This window comes from Zea mays, chromosome 1 (assembly GCF_902167145.1).
Source record: "Zea mays cultivar B73 chromosome 1, Zm-B73-REFERENCE-NAM-5.0, whole genome shotgun sequence".
Lineage (NCBI taxonomy): Eukaryota > Viridiplantae > Streptophyta > Magnoliopsida > Poales > Poaceae > Zea > Zea mays.
This window is the reverse complement of record NC_050096.1, coordinates 283,889,185-283,902,167: the sequence shown is the minus strand read 5'-3', so window position 1 is coordinate 283,902,167 and position 12,983 is coordinate 283,889,185. Positions and strand designations below refer to the sequence as shown.

At 45.2% G+C, this 12,983-nt stretch overlaps 1 long non-coding RNA gene across 1 annotated transcript; it reads left to right on the top strand.

Moving 5' to 3' along the window:
• Positions 1-244: 244 nt before the first annotated feature.
• LOC109943797 (uncharacterized) lies at positions 245-2,019 on the top strand. Its single transcript, XR_002266880.2, has 3 exons — positions 245-335; positions 809-871; positions 1,720-2,019. It is a non-coding gene; the product is annotated as an uncharacterized lncRNA (long non-coding RNA).
• Positions 2,020-12,983: the final 10,964 nt, after the last annotated feature.

Here is a 12,983-nt window from a genome sequence, read left to right as displayed (position 1 = left end):
TTGGCTATCAAACAGTTAATGTTACTAAATTATTTCATATGCATAACTATTTGTTGCCAGCTCTTGTATGCCACTGGTGTGGTACTTGGAAAGGTGATAAAAAATGTAGTAGCTGCAAGAAAGCAAGGTACTGTTCTGAGAAACATCAGGTATGTATACCAAACTTTAGTGTCCATCATTTCGTTTCTGACAGCTGATACAAACTTATATTTTAGATTGATGGCTCTTGATTGCTGTTTCTCAGGCGTTGCATTGGCGTACTGGTCATGAAAATGATTGCCTCCAGATAATAAGTTCTGCTGCTTCAAATTCAGTTCTGCCAGCTGTAGGAATAGGTTATTATCTTTTTTATATGGCTGACAATGATAGTATACTCAGTATCAAAGAATATAGTTTTTGAATTGTGTTTTCTGCTAGGTACGACATCTATTAATTTTTTGTTTGTTATATATGTTTTTCTCCACAAACATTCTTTAGATTTGATAGCCTTTTTAACATCTAGATTCTAAGAATGTGCTTAGTCTGTATTACGTGCACAAATAGTTCAAGAAAAAATAGCAAAAAGGAGATAAATGTCCCAAAAGAAAATAGATGAATTAACAGGGTTATTAGAACCTTTTGTCAAAGAAGTTTTGGTCCCTGTATTCAATGTAATAACGACTTACATTATTTTAGCCTCACAATTTTCTTTAATGGTCTAGCTTTGTAATTGATAACATAATTTTTTTGGTTGAACTGTCATAAATTTATGACAGTATCCATATATAGTATGTAAAAACTTAACATTTCCTACACTTCTTGTTGGCAGTGTTTGTCCGCTGGTTTGCTAAGGCAAGCAACGTACATAGACTGCTCGTCTTGGATCCTTCAGGTTTGTATAGTTTGTTGCTTTATGATCAATTGATCATTCATTACCTCCGCCTGATCGTCCTTATTAACAACAGTAAGAACTAACTAAGAATGTGCGCTAAGATTTTTCTTGCTATCTGAAGTGGTAAATTTGTTAGTCCTAATTCTTTGTTGAATGGGTATGGGGATTTTGTGGGTGTTGGATGGTGTTGTGGGATGAGATCCTTTAGATTATGCTGTGTAAGAAATTTGATTTGATTTTGATTGAGAACCGATACCTGCGAATGGGTGATATGCAACTTTGTTGGTTAACAAACACTTGTTATATATGATTTATGTTGCTGGCATCATCTATCCACAAGCAATTGAAGCTTGTGTTCTAGCTGGAATAGTCTTCTTCGTTGCTCATCATGCATTATATAACATATTGTAATGGTTTGCATTTTTCATGGTATTAGATATTTTCTTTTATCTTCTGTCTGAAATGCTAGCAACATAATGGTTTATTATATACTTGAGCAGCTACTATGCACTTTCATTTCCTCTATGTATTTCCTGGTGTGGCATTTGGTACTTACTTTGCAATTTATAGCAGGAATGGAATTGAGGGTATCCATGGAGATGCATGTAGCTGAACTCAGTCAAGTTTCTATCCATTGTGTGTGTGCGCGTGCTTATTTGGCATCGTGTTCTTCCTTTTCATGGGGTAAACATGAAAACATTGGGCTTTAAAATTTTTGTATGGCTCGATTGTGGTACTAGAAATGTATAATAATTGTTCTAAAGAAATGTTAGAGGATAAAGAAGTAAGTTACTAAAGTTTTGGATTGTATTCTTTCATTTTCATCTCACTTATCCTATTTCTTTCAGGAATCATAAAAGCATATGGAGGAAATATGTATAGGCTACAAAGAAGCATAAGAAGCATTTTTTATAGCAGAAGCCAAGTGTTCTGATGATTTTGTTTTTTCAATTGTGTTTTCTGTTATTGGTTCAGCATGCACATATATTGACATGATTTATGGCATGGCATCTGTCATCTTTGTTATATTTATGACACCGTTCTTGATTGATGTGTGCGACATGAATGATGGATCTTTTTAACATCCTGACCATCATTGTGTCGCTCATTATCGTATTTTGTATATCATTTATGGGTTCACGGATATGAAATGATAGGTTTCTTATTTTTGAGATCTGAACCATGTGTTGCCTTTTGGTTGTTACATAATAAATGGTCCTGTCGATGTGTTTTACGTTCAAAAACTTCTATGCGACATGCATGGAAACTAACGCTAACATGCACGATTTAAACTCTGTAATTCGTTACAAAACAAATCAACGATTTATGCTAAAATTCACACCCATTTACGCTATTTTGGATCACATTTTACGCAAAAATCTGCCCAAGCCATAACCGCGCACGATCGGACGCGCGCGATTTTTACGACGTAATTTTTGGGCCACATTCGTCGTTATGAAACAAATTTACGATTACGCTAAAATTTGTACACATTTACGTTGTTTTGGTTCATGTTTTATGTAAAAATTCTTCCCAGCCAGAACCCGCGCACGATCGGACACGCGCGATTTTTATGCCGTATTTTTTGAGTCTCATTCATCGTTACGAAACAGATCTATGATTTACGCTAAAATTCATACCCATTTATGTTGTTTTGGTTCACGTTTTACGCAAAAAATCGGCCGATCCAGAACCCGCGCACGATCAGAAGCGCGCGATTTTTACGCCATAATGTTTGGGCCCATTCGTCGTTATGAAACGGATCTACGATTTACGCTAAAATTCGTACTAATTTACGCTGGTTTGTTTCACGATTTACGCTAAAATCTGCCTTGAGCCAGAACCGTGCACGATCGGATGCACGCCTACCTGCGCGTAGGTATACCTGGCTAGGGCTTCCCGTACTAATGGAAGCCCTGGGCTTCCATTAGTTCGTCCCTATATATATATATATATCACCAGCATAAAGCTTAGAACCACTTGAACCAAAATATGATCATCATAAAGCTCAACCACTTGAGCACAATAGAACAAGATTTATTTTCATCTTCAAGTTCAACTATCATGTGAGGGTCTAGGCTGCTCTTAACCGTGAGCACTGCTGATATATCAGTTTTACACTCTGCAGAGGTGGCACAACTTTATCCACAAACCATTTATCCCCTCTAGCTTGGGTCATCAAAACCCGTATTCACTTCCGAAGTGAATGGCTAGGGATCCACTATGAGGTTTCACAGAATACACGTAATACAAAGCAATCCGCTAAGGTTTCCACGTTAGTATTGGTGACCCTGTAGGAGAGGTACCTTAGCCAAGACTACCACCCCATGTTAATGTGAGTTGCCATCAAACTACTGTCGCTAGGGGCGGAGCCACGTTGGCTGAAGTGTTGTCCATGGACAACAATGGTTCTTAACAATGACCATTATATTTGTTAGTACCCACTGTAGATGACAGCAGCCCATGACGTAGGTGGACATCAGTCCCCTCATAAGTCCAGGCCTGCATGCGGCATTAGTTTGCGTCTTGAGTCTTGACTAGCTCATTCGTTCCAAGCATCCTTTTGTAGTCCTATTGTCCTGCATCGATTGATTTTGGCTGGCAAGTGCATGAATGTTCTGAGTGATTTTTGATAAGACATATCTATCCATGGAGATCGCAGGTACAAGCAAGTTCATAAATTAACTAAACGACGATCAAAGCTGGTAGTTTATATTTGAGTATTTATTTTGGTCTTTGCTAGTTGAGTTTATCACTGCAGGTGCATGTACATGCTTAGTGTGTACATGTGTAGACAATTAGTAATTTAACTTGACAAATTTTATAAGAAGTATGAATATGATGGAACGATTCTCGAAGAGAAAATTACCTCCAACAACTAGTGGCGAAGGATCTTCCCAAAGAATTAAAATAATGTTATTTTAATTTAATACTCTCTCCGTTTTTTTATTTACCGTATTTTAGTTCAAAAATGAACAAGCATGCAACAAATATTCTAGGACAGTAGTAGTATTACATTCTATGATATTACACTTCGAATTGAATTTGGAACCTTTTTACACACTATTTGCTTTGTGACATCATTAGCCACAAAATCAAGATCCGCCCCTGACTGTCGCCCCCTCTTGCCCATCTTTTAGGAAAGGTTGTTAAGCACTAAGCATAAAAATCTAATTACCATAGCAGAGCCATGATAGCACTTGTGGTTGCACTATTTTCCTGGGTGGCCACTCCATGTTCCAATTAACACATATGATCTTGTTATATTAACATCCCAACAATAACATAACTTGAAATATTAATATCATTAAAGAGTGACATCATAAAGTTAAAGTTGTAGTAATAGCATAGCTAGTTGATTAAACAATAACCCAGGTTAAACAAGGAATAAAGTTGAAAAGGGTAGGGGTATCTAAATAGGTAACCCATCAAATTATTCATAGAATAAATATAAACTTAGTTATCATGTGTTGATTAGGGTCAAACAGAATATGCAGGGGGAGAAGTCCACTTCCTTGCTTAAAGAGTACTTGATACTCTTCCATGGAATAGATCCTGATTCTCAACTACTGGATCAACCACTAAATAGCATACAAACAAACAAGAAACATACAACACTCAATAACATACAACAATCACCATAAACAAGCTAAAAAGAAAGCATAATGAAAAGAGCATTTGCTTTTCAAAAACATCATAAGCAATGGTTATAGCAAAAAGACTCTTTTATAAAAGGTTTGGTTCATTTAATAAAACACCTAAGCTTAAAAATATCTTAATTATAAATATACAAATATTAGGTTCACCATTTTAATCTTTTATAAAATCTATATGTGGAATCTAAGGCTATGGGTTCACAAGATTATAAAATCACATTATAGCATTATTTAACATTTTAACCTTTTAGAAAAGATACATGTTATATATGTAAGGTTCATGAGTTATGAAACACATTATTAATTTATGAAGCATTATAAAACACATTATTAAACCTTTTTAGTAAACATATATAATATATATCTAAGGTTATGGGTTCATAATATTATAAACACAATAATGACATTATTAGGCATTTACTTATGAAAAGCTAAGATTAAAGTCTAAACAGGTTCTATGCAAGAGATAATGAAATAATTAATTATCTCACTTTTATTTAAAAAACATAACATCTATTATTATTAATAAAGCTATATACAAAAAATATGTAAACTAGCATTTTAATTATAAAAAGAACATGAACTCTAAAAATATAAAATATGTAAACTAAGTGATATATATATATATATATATAATATGGAATCAATTTGATGGGCGGATTAATCATGCCTAACAAAGTCATTTTAAATTAGGAACAAATGATCTAATAAATTAATAATAAAAACTATGTTTGACAATATAGACCATCATTATATTTAATACGAAGGTATGAGCAGTTAATTAAGTCATTTTAACATTATTAGAAAACTCTATTCTTTCTTAATGTGATGTCTATAATCATATAAAACTTTGATTATAAAACTAAATCAAATTTTGTGATGAAGATAACTAAATAAATGCATTTCTACTATTTTTAACTAAGAAAAGTGTGGTCTATTTTTTCTTTTAATTTGTTATTTAGAAAACTAATTATAAATCAAGTGTAACAATGAAATTTGAATTTAAATTACAAAAGCATATAAATTGTTGCAAACACTAATTTAAAGTATTTTGCATAAATCTATGAGGTTAATAAATCAACTAAATCATTTAAACTATAAATAACCATAATTTAAACCAAATTTCGAAAATACGAAACTGTAGCAAACACCAATTTAAACTATTTAGCACACAGTTATGGATTTAACACAACAAAAATCACTTTGTTTGAATTCTAAATATATTTATTTTAAAACAAACACTACCATAGGGGTTAGCTCACAATTAACTATAGACAATGATGAGTAATTTGCAAAAATATCAAACTTCCTGTACCTTGAAATGGCACACGAGGAGAGCGGACTACGGGATCAGCGAGGACGCACTGACTCCGACACGGGGTAATAGGGCACCAACAAGGCCTCGACGACGGCGAGCAAGCGACGAACGACGATGAGGGCGATAGCTCCGACGAGCTGCATGTGACGGTGTGGCAACGGACTACAGGTTGCGGGTGCGGGGTGAAGGGAGTTTTGGGGCGAAGCTCTAGTGAGGGACTGGAGCGCCCTCGACAACAGGGGCTCATCTTCGACGGCGCGACACTGCACAAAACTCCATCGACAGTGCTAGCGAGGCTCGACGAGAGGCGAGGAGAGCGGGGCGCGGCTGTGTGCGACGAGGGAGGTAGTAGGGCAGGCGCTGCATGACGGGACATGCGGCGAGGTGCAGCAACAGGTCAACGACGAGGCACTAACACACGACAGGAGACACATAGTCGATAGTAGTGGTTCCTCGCGTTGGGCAGCAGGCTTGCAGCGTGGGGGAAGGGAAGGGGAGGGCGGAAAGGACTTGGCGTGACACAAGTACCGTGATTTATAAGCCAGTAGGGGTGGTCAAGTGGCCTGGTGGGGGATTGAAAGGAAGTCGAGCAAGTGGAGGGGAGAGGAAAGGTCGAGCAGTGGCGGCTACTCATGGAGGCGAGTGGGCACGACAAGGAGACAAGGAGGCAAGCGCGACGCTGTCGGACGAACGATAGCAAAGAAACGACGGCCATAACACAACCTAGAAGATGAATAGTGGCGGCCTGACCAGCGGACCTACCAAGGCAATGTGAGAGGTGTTGGTCACTTGCTATCAATGCCTAAAAACAATTGAAAACAAGGCAACACAATGTTAAAAATATAGTTAACATTTGTCCTTAAACAACTATACTTTTGGAATAACTCCTTTGAGGACAAAGGTTAAAGTTTGATTAAAGGAACCATACATCTTTATTCATGTGAACAAATAAGAGATATAGAGAAGTTAAACAAGTTAACTCATCTGAAATGCTTGGTGCCTTATTTTATTCCTTTTCATATAATAAATTTACAATTGTATCTTCGGCCTTAAGAAGTAGGCTAGAACGAAAGTACTCCCGAAGGTAGATAATACAAACCAATTATCCAGCCCAAATAAGGTACTTTATGCAGGGCACTATTCATCTATTTATATAGAAAAGTACAACTTCATATGGAATTATAAATATACCCGCAAAGCTTGTACATATGATTTACAAATAATGCAAGAGCAATATTGTCTTCTGCCTATAACATCTTGGTCATGATATTATGTGGACACCTCCTGGTTTTGTTCACCTTCGTTTTCATGTGATGTTATGATGAAGCTAACATATCCGTCTTTATCCATGCCCTATTTCAAAGGTATTCAACATCAAAGCACCTTAACGAAGCTAACATATTCGTCTTTATTCCTGCTCTATTCCGAAGGTATTCAACATCAAAGCACCTGCAATGCTTAAGGATATGATAGCAACTAATGGTTAGATGTGTTTTTGAGAACCTTTGAAGGACAAAGATCAGGAAGAGCGAACGGTTTGGTCGTTTGGGCCGTTCGTGCAGGAGGCTTCGGCATATGAATGAGTGAAATTCATTTTGTTTTCAAAATCTTCACTCTTTTAATTAACATTTAAAATACACAAATACATATATTCAAAAAAATAAAGTAAATTCGAAAATAATATCTATATAAATAAAATATCTAGTTTGAAAGTATCTATATTATTTGTTGGAGGGGAAAATCTCTTCGGCCGGGTGGCGGATTGCACCCGCCCTAAATCCTAAAAAGAGGAGGGGCCTAAGCGTTTTGCTTGTTACGAGACTGGTGGATCAACACACGGGAGCACGCGAGGGTTTAGAGTGGTTCGGGCCGCCGGAGCGTAATACCCTACTCCACTGTGTGATGTATTGCTTTGGAAGCTCGTATGAACTTGTGAGTGTCTGCCTAAGACTGGGTGTGAGTCAACCTGTCTTGTAACGTCGCATGCCTCCCCTTTTATAGCCGAAGGGGGGCATGCATAAAGGTACTGAGCCCCGACATGTGGGCCTAGAGGCTTAACGAATATTGTACTTGGAGCCACGAGCGTGTGCTACTGAGGCGATCTTCTAGTGCTCTGACACCCGAGATCTTCATATCCTCGGCGTGCAGGGGAGGCTTCTTGTAGAAGGGATGATGAGTACGGTGCACCACTCGGCACGGGCGCACTGTTTGCCAGCTGACCGGTCAGACACACTGCCTGCTGGATGACCCTGACGCTGCCTGTTATTGGATTGGACAGGACGCATTTATTACTGGGAGGGCGCGTCACCCGCTGGCATGGTGGCAGGAGGCGCGTCCTTTCAGCAATAAATGCAGAGGCCGCTCAGCTAGGTGGGCTTTATGCCAGGCTTGGCCCACTGGATTAAGTGTCGGGCCACAAGCCACACGACAGCAGTGGGCAGTGCAGGACAAGGTCTGGACACGTGTCAGCACCGGACCCCTTCCTTCACCGGGGTCCTCCCCGTCCCGGGACCCTGCCAATGCTGAGGCCTTCCAGGGGATCTGGCATACCTTCTTGGGGTCCCGGACTAGTATGTATAGGGGTTCGGTGTCTTCCTGCGGGGGTCTGGTCCTAGCGACGAATACCGGGATGTACTCCCTTCTTTGCCACGCAGCGCTCCTGGACCTGCCCATTGGGCGTCATTCTCCACGTGGTTTTGAGGCGTTGCACGGGTGCGGTGCCTTTATGCAGTAGCAGAAGGTACCCCTGATTGAGGGTACTAATAGTGGCCCCCGGGCCCGCCTTAGGGGAGGAGGCGAGCCTGTAGGTGGGGCCAGAGCTTGATTGGCGATCTGCCTGCTGCTCTTGCGGCCCTGCTGGCGCAATTACTGTCGGCCCGCCTATGGCCATGCCGACTGTCACGCCCGTTCCCACGGCTGACCTGCCCGTGACCTTCGTCACTGATGGGCCATGCACGGGGTGCCTCGAGTTGCTACATCAGCCCTGAAAGCTTATCTTTTTAGTCTTCTACGACGGCCCCGAGGGGGCGCGTCATTGGCGCAAGTGGCGGTGCAGTTCTTCCGCGCCTAGTAGCCGATCGCGTCGGCTGCATGACGTGTGGGCCTGGATCCGCATGTTGGACCGTTGATTGCGGCGAAGCCGAGGGGGCACGCAACCGTGGGGCGGCTGCTCGCCTCCCGCGTGTCGGTTCGCCTTCTTGACCGCCGGTTTTGGCGAAAAATGAGGGGGCGCCTAACCGCGGGACGGTTGCATGCCTCTTGTGCGGCGGTTCACCTTCCCGACCGCTGGTTGCTTCGAAAGTGAAGGGGCGCATAACCCCGGGGCGGTTGCAGGCCCCCTGTGTGGTGGTCGCCGCCGTTGGTGGGGCTGTCCGGAGCCAGCTTCCAGCGCGACTCCCGCTAGTTCAGTGTAGTTCATTCCTGAAAAAATGGAGCTAGGGCCCCGCTTGTAAGGGAATGCAATAACATATGCTTGCTTGGAAGCAAAATGTAATAACATATGCGTGCAAGATCTTGGTCTGGGAAGCCAAGTTGTGTGTCTGGACCTCCTGGATAGTGGTTCTAGGTACTAGGACACCTGCCGCAGGGTGGTGGAGTGTGCAGGCCCACGGTACGGGACCAGGCTAAGCGGCTACACGGCTCCGGACTACCCCAGGAGACAAGCATCGCTTCTCTAGTTTCGGACCCCAAGCTGTCGGACGCATAGGACTTATAGTTCCAAATACTAGGGCACCCGTCATGGAGTGATGGAGTGTGCAGGATTTCGGGTACGGAACCAGGCTAACCGACCACATAGGCTCCGGACCACCCCATGAAACGGGCATCTGTTCTTTAGAACCGGCCCCTAGGCTTTTTCCTGTTTTTGTAAGGTACTTTTGAGTATTATTTATAAAACAGTGTTTAACACTTATCTGTGCATCGCTCGTTCCTGCTGCTGTTGACTCCCCTTGGTATCTGGCCCCCCGCCTGGGATGCAGGCTTGACGTGTCGAGATTGGATTCTAGAGCGTCTGAAAGGGTTGTCAACGGCCTTCGGGAGGCAGCCTCGCCGAGACCTAGATCTGTACACAGCTTTAGCTAAGTCGTGTTAGTAGTACACCTGTAGGACCTGCCATCTGACACTAGCAATCCTTTAATACATGCTCGGGACTTGCAGGGTCTAGCCTGAGGGAGCCAAGTTGTGTGTCCGGACCCCCTGGATGGTGGTTCTAGGTACTAGGACACCTGCCACAAGGCGGTGGAGTGTGTAGGCCCATGGTACGGGACCAGGCTGAGCGGCTACATGGCTCCAGACCACCCTAGGAGGCAAGTATCTTTTTTCCTAGTTCCGGACCCCAAGCTGTCGGTCGCACAGGACTTATAGCTCTAAGTACTAAAGTTCCCGTCACGGAGTGGTGGAGTGCGCAGGGTTTTGGGTACGGAACCAGGCTAACCGGCCACACAGGCTCCGGACCACCCCATGGAACGAGCTCCCGTTCTTTAGAGCCGGCCCCCAGGCTGTCGGGCCCTCCTGCTTTCGCACAGAGGTCCTAAGCCGCAAGCCTGGCTGTTCAATTCAGATGTCATCATGTCTGATAGGATGGGAACTGGTCGGGTGGGTTAGCTAAAATATAATCCGGAAACTGCAGGAGAAGACCTTGGGGCAGTAGGATAATATTATCATAGAGGTACATCTGAGAGGGTAGTCTTCTTTTATAACTTATCATGCATGGGTGCGGACCAACAGGCCGGGTTTATGGGGACAGATCCCACCAGGTTGGCGTGCACGTATGCGCTACCTAGTTACAAAAGGGAAAAAATTCGACCCCTCAGACTTGCTCTATAGATAAAACTTACAGAGATATTCTGGCACCGGGGGAGGCACTCCTTCAGTCGTAGCTAGATAGTTGCCCTCGGGTTGGGGGATTCCCATTACCATGAAGCGTCCTTCCCAGCTGGGGGAGTGTTACAGAGCCCTAATTTGGTCTGGTACTTCCATAAGCTTAGGTCCCAACCCTGGCTCCCCATCTGCGTTTGACGAAGGAGGTCCCGCCTCTAGCTGTGGTCATTCCTGGATGAACCTGTCAGAAACCTGGACCCGTGGGGAGTCCAGATGGGTTTCGGAGGAAGGCGGGCTTTAGCTCTGTAGGCTGGGGACATGGGGCCCCGTCGATGGTCCGTTTAGTCGTCGCCATCAGAGTGGGAGTCTTTTGCGAAGACGTCCTTTAGGTCCCCCTCGGGCGACTGGTACCCGAGGTCTCGCTCAGCCGCGGCTACCTCGTCGTCGTCAACCTTTTCCTTGCCAGGACGGCAATGAGGCGAGGAGCCATCCTTGGAAGACTGCTCACGCCGCTTGCTGACGCGCTCGCTGACGCGCTTTGCGAGATCAATGATCTCGCGACACTCCGCGGCACTGTGGCGACCGTTGGGGTGTACAGGGCACGAGCCGCTGCTACCCCTTTGTGGCCGTGGGCGCTTGTTGCGGTCGCCCCGGCCCTCGGTCGCAGCTGCAACGACCAGTGCGGCTGACTGTGGCCTTTCGTAGTCGCAGTCCTTCTTTTTCTTTTTGCCGTCCTGGGGGGCAGCGCCCGAGCCACGTGTCTGGGTAACTCCGGTTTGTGGGGCCGAGTGCCATGCACGGCCCTCGGCGGCTCTGGTGCACTTGTCAGCCAGAGCGAAGAGCATGGGGACAGTCTCCACGTTATGTGTGGCCAGCTTCTCTAACATTTTCTTATCACGTACCCCCTGTCGGAAGACTGTGATGATGGAGGCATCGGAAATACGAGGTATAGTACCTCGTACCTTGGTGAAGCAGGAGATAAACGTCCGGAGGGTCTCTCCGGGCTCCTGTCTCACTGCGTGTAGGTGGGCCTCCATGCCATGCTGCTGGTAAGCACTGGTGAAGTTCGCAACGAACCGTGCGTAGAGCTCTTCCCAGGTGTAGATTGACCCTGGGGCGAGGTTCATGAGCCAAGTCCGGGCAGGCCCAGACAGGGCGACATGAAAATACGTTGCCATCACAGCGGTGTTTCCACCTGCTGCCATGATGGCGGTGACGTACACCTGCAGGAACTCCGACGGGTTTGATGTCCCATCGTATTTTTCCGGCAGGTGCAGCCGGAACTTGGGCGGCCATGACGCCGCGCGTAGATGGTCTGCAAGGGCGGCGCAGCCCACGCCGGCCAAGGGGACACCCGTTTGGGACCGGGCGCTCATTGGTGTCTGCGGTGCTTCCGCAGCGAAATCTCAGTCGAGGTTGCGGCCCTCGATGTTTTGTCGACGCTCCCGCGCCCTTTCCAAAGAGATCCGGGCATCCTCTCCCGTACGCCTACGGTTGAGCTCTGCCCGGAGGTCGTCGGTCTGTGCTCCCCTTACGGAGGGCGAGCGCACAGACGCCGTCGCTTCGCGTTGGCGTCGGGATGACCGAGGCCTAGACCTGGTCGAAGTGGAATGCGCCATGCCGAGTAGCCGGTCGACGTCGTCACGCCACTGCTTCATGGCCCCCGGCGAGGCCGTGGAGCTAGGGGTGGCGTAGCAACTCCCTGGCTGCAGACAACGCCGTAGGCGCTACCCTTGACGGAGTCCAGGAAGCTTGTGCTGGCGTGCGCTGCTGCACGGCGTGTACAACAGCAGTCCCAGAGTCAGGGTGGTCGGGTATTCATGGCGCGAAGGATGCAACTTCTTGCTCCATCACCAAATCTTTCGAAGTTTCGACGTGGTGCTCGATGATCCGCACCATCATGCTGAGTGAGGAAACAAGCAAAAACTTCAAGCCTAGCCCCCTACCTGGCGCGCCAAATGTCGGAGGGGAAAATCTCTCCGGCTGGGTGGCGGATTGCACCCGCCCTAAATCCTAAAAAGAGGGGCCTAAGCATTTTGCTTGTTACAAGACTGGTGGATCAACACACGGGAGCACGCGAGGGTTTAGAGTGGTTCGGATCGCAGGAGCGTAATACCCTACTCCACTGTGTGATGTATTGCTTTGGAAGCTCGTATGAACTTGTGAGTGTCTGCCTAAGACTAGGTGTGAGTGAACCTGTCTTGTAACGTCGCATGCCTTCCCTTTTATAGTCGAAGGGGGGCATGCACAAAGGTACTGAGCCCCGGCATGTGGGCCCAGGGGCTTAACGAATATTGTACTTGGAGCCATGAGCATGTGC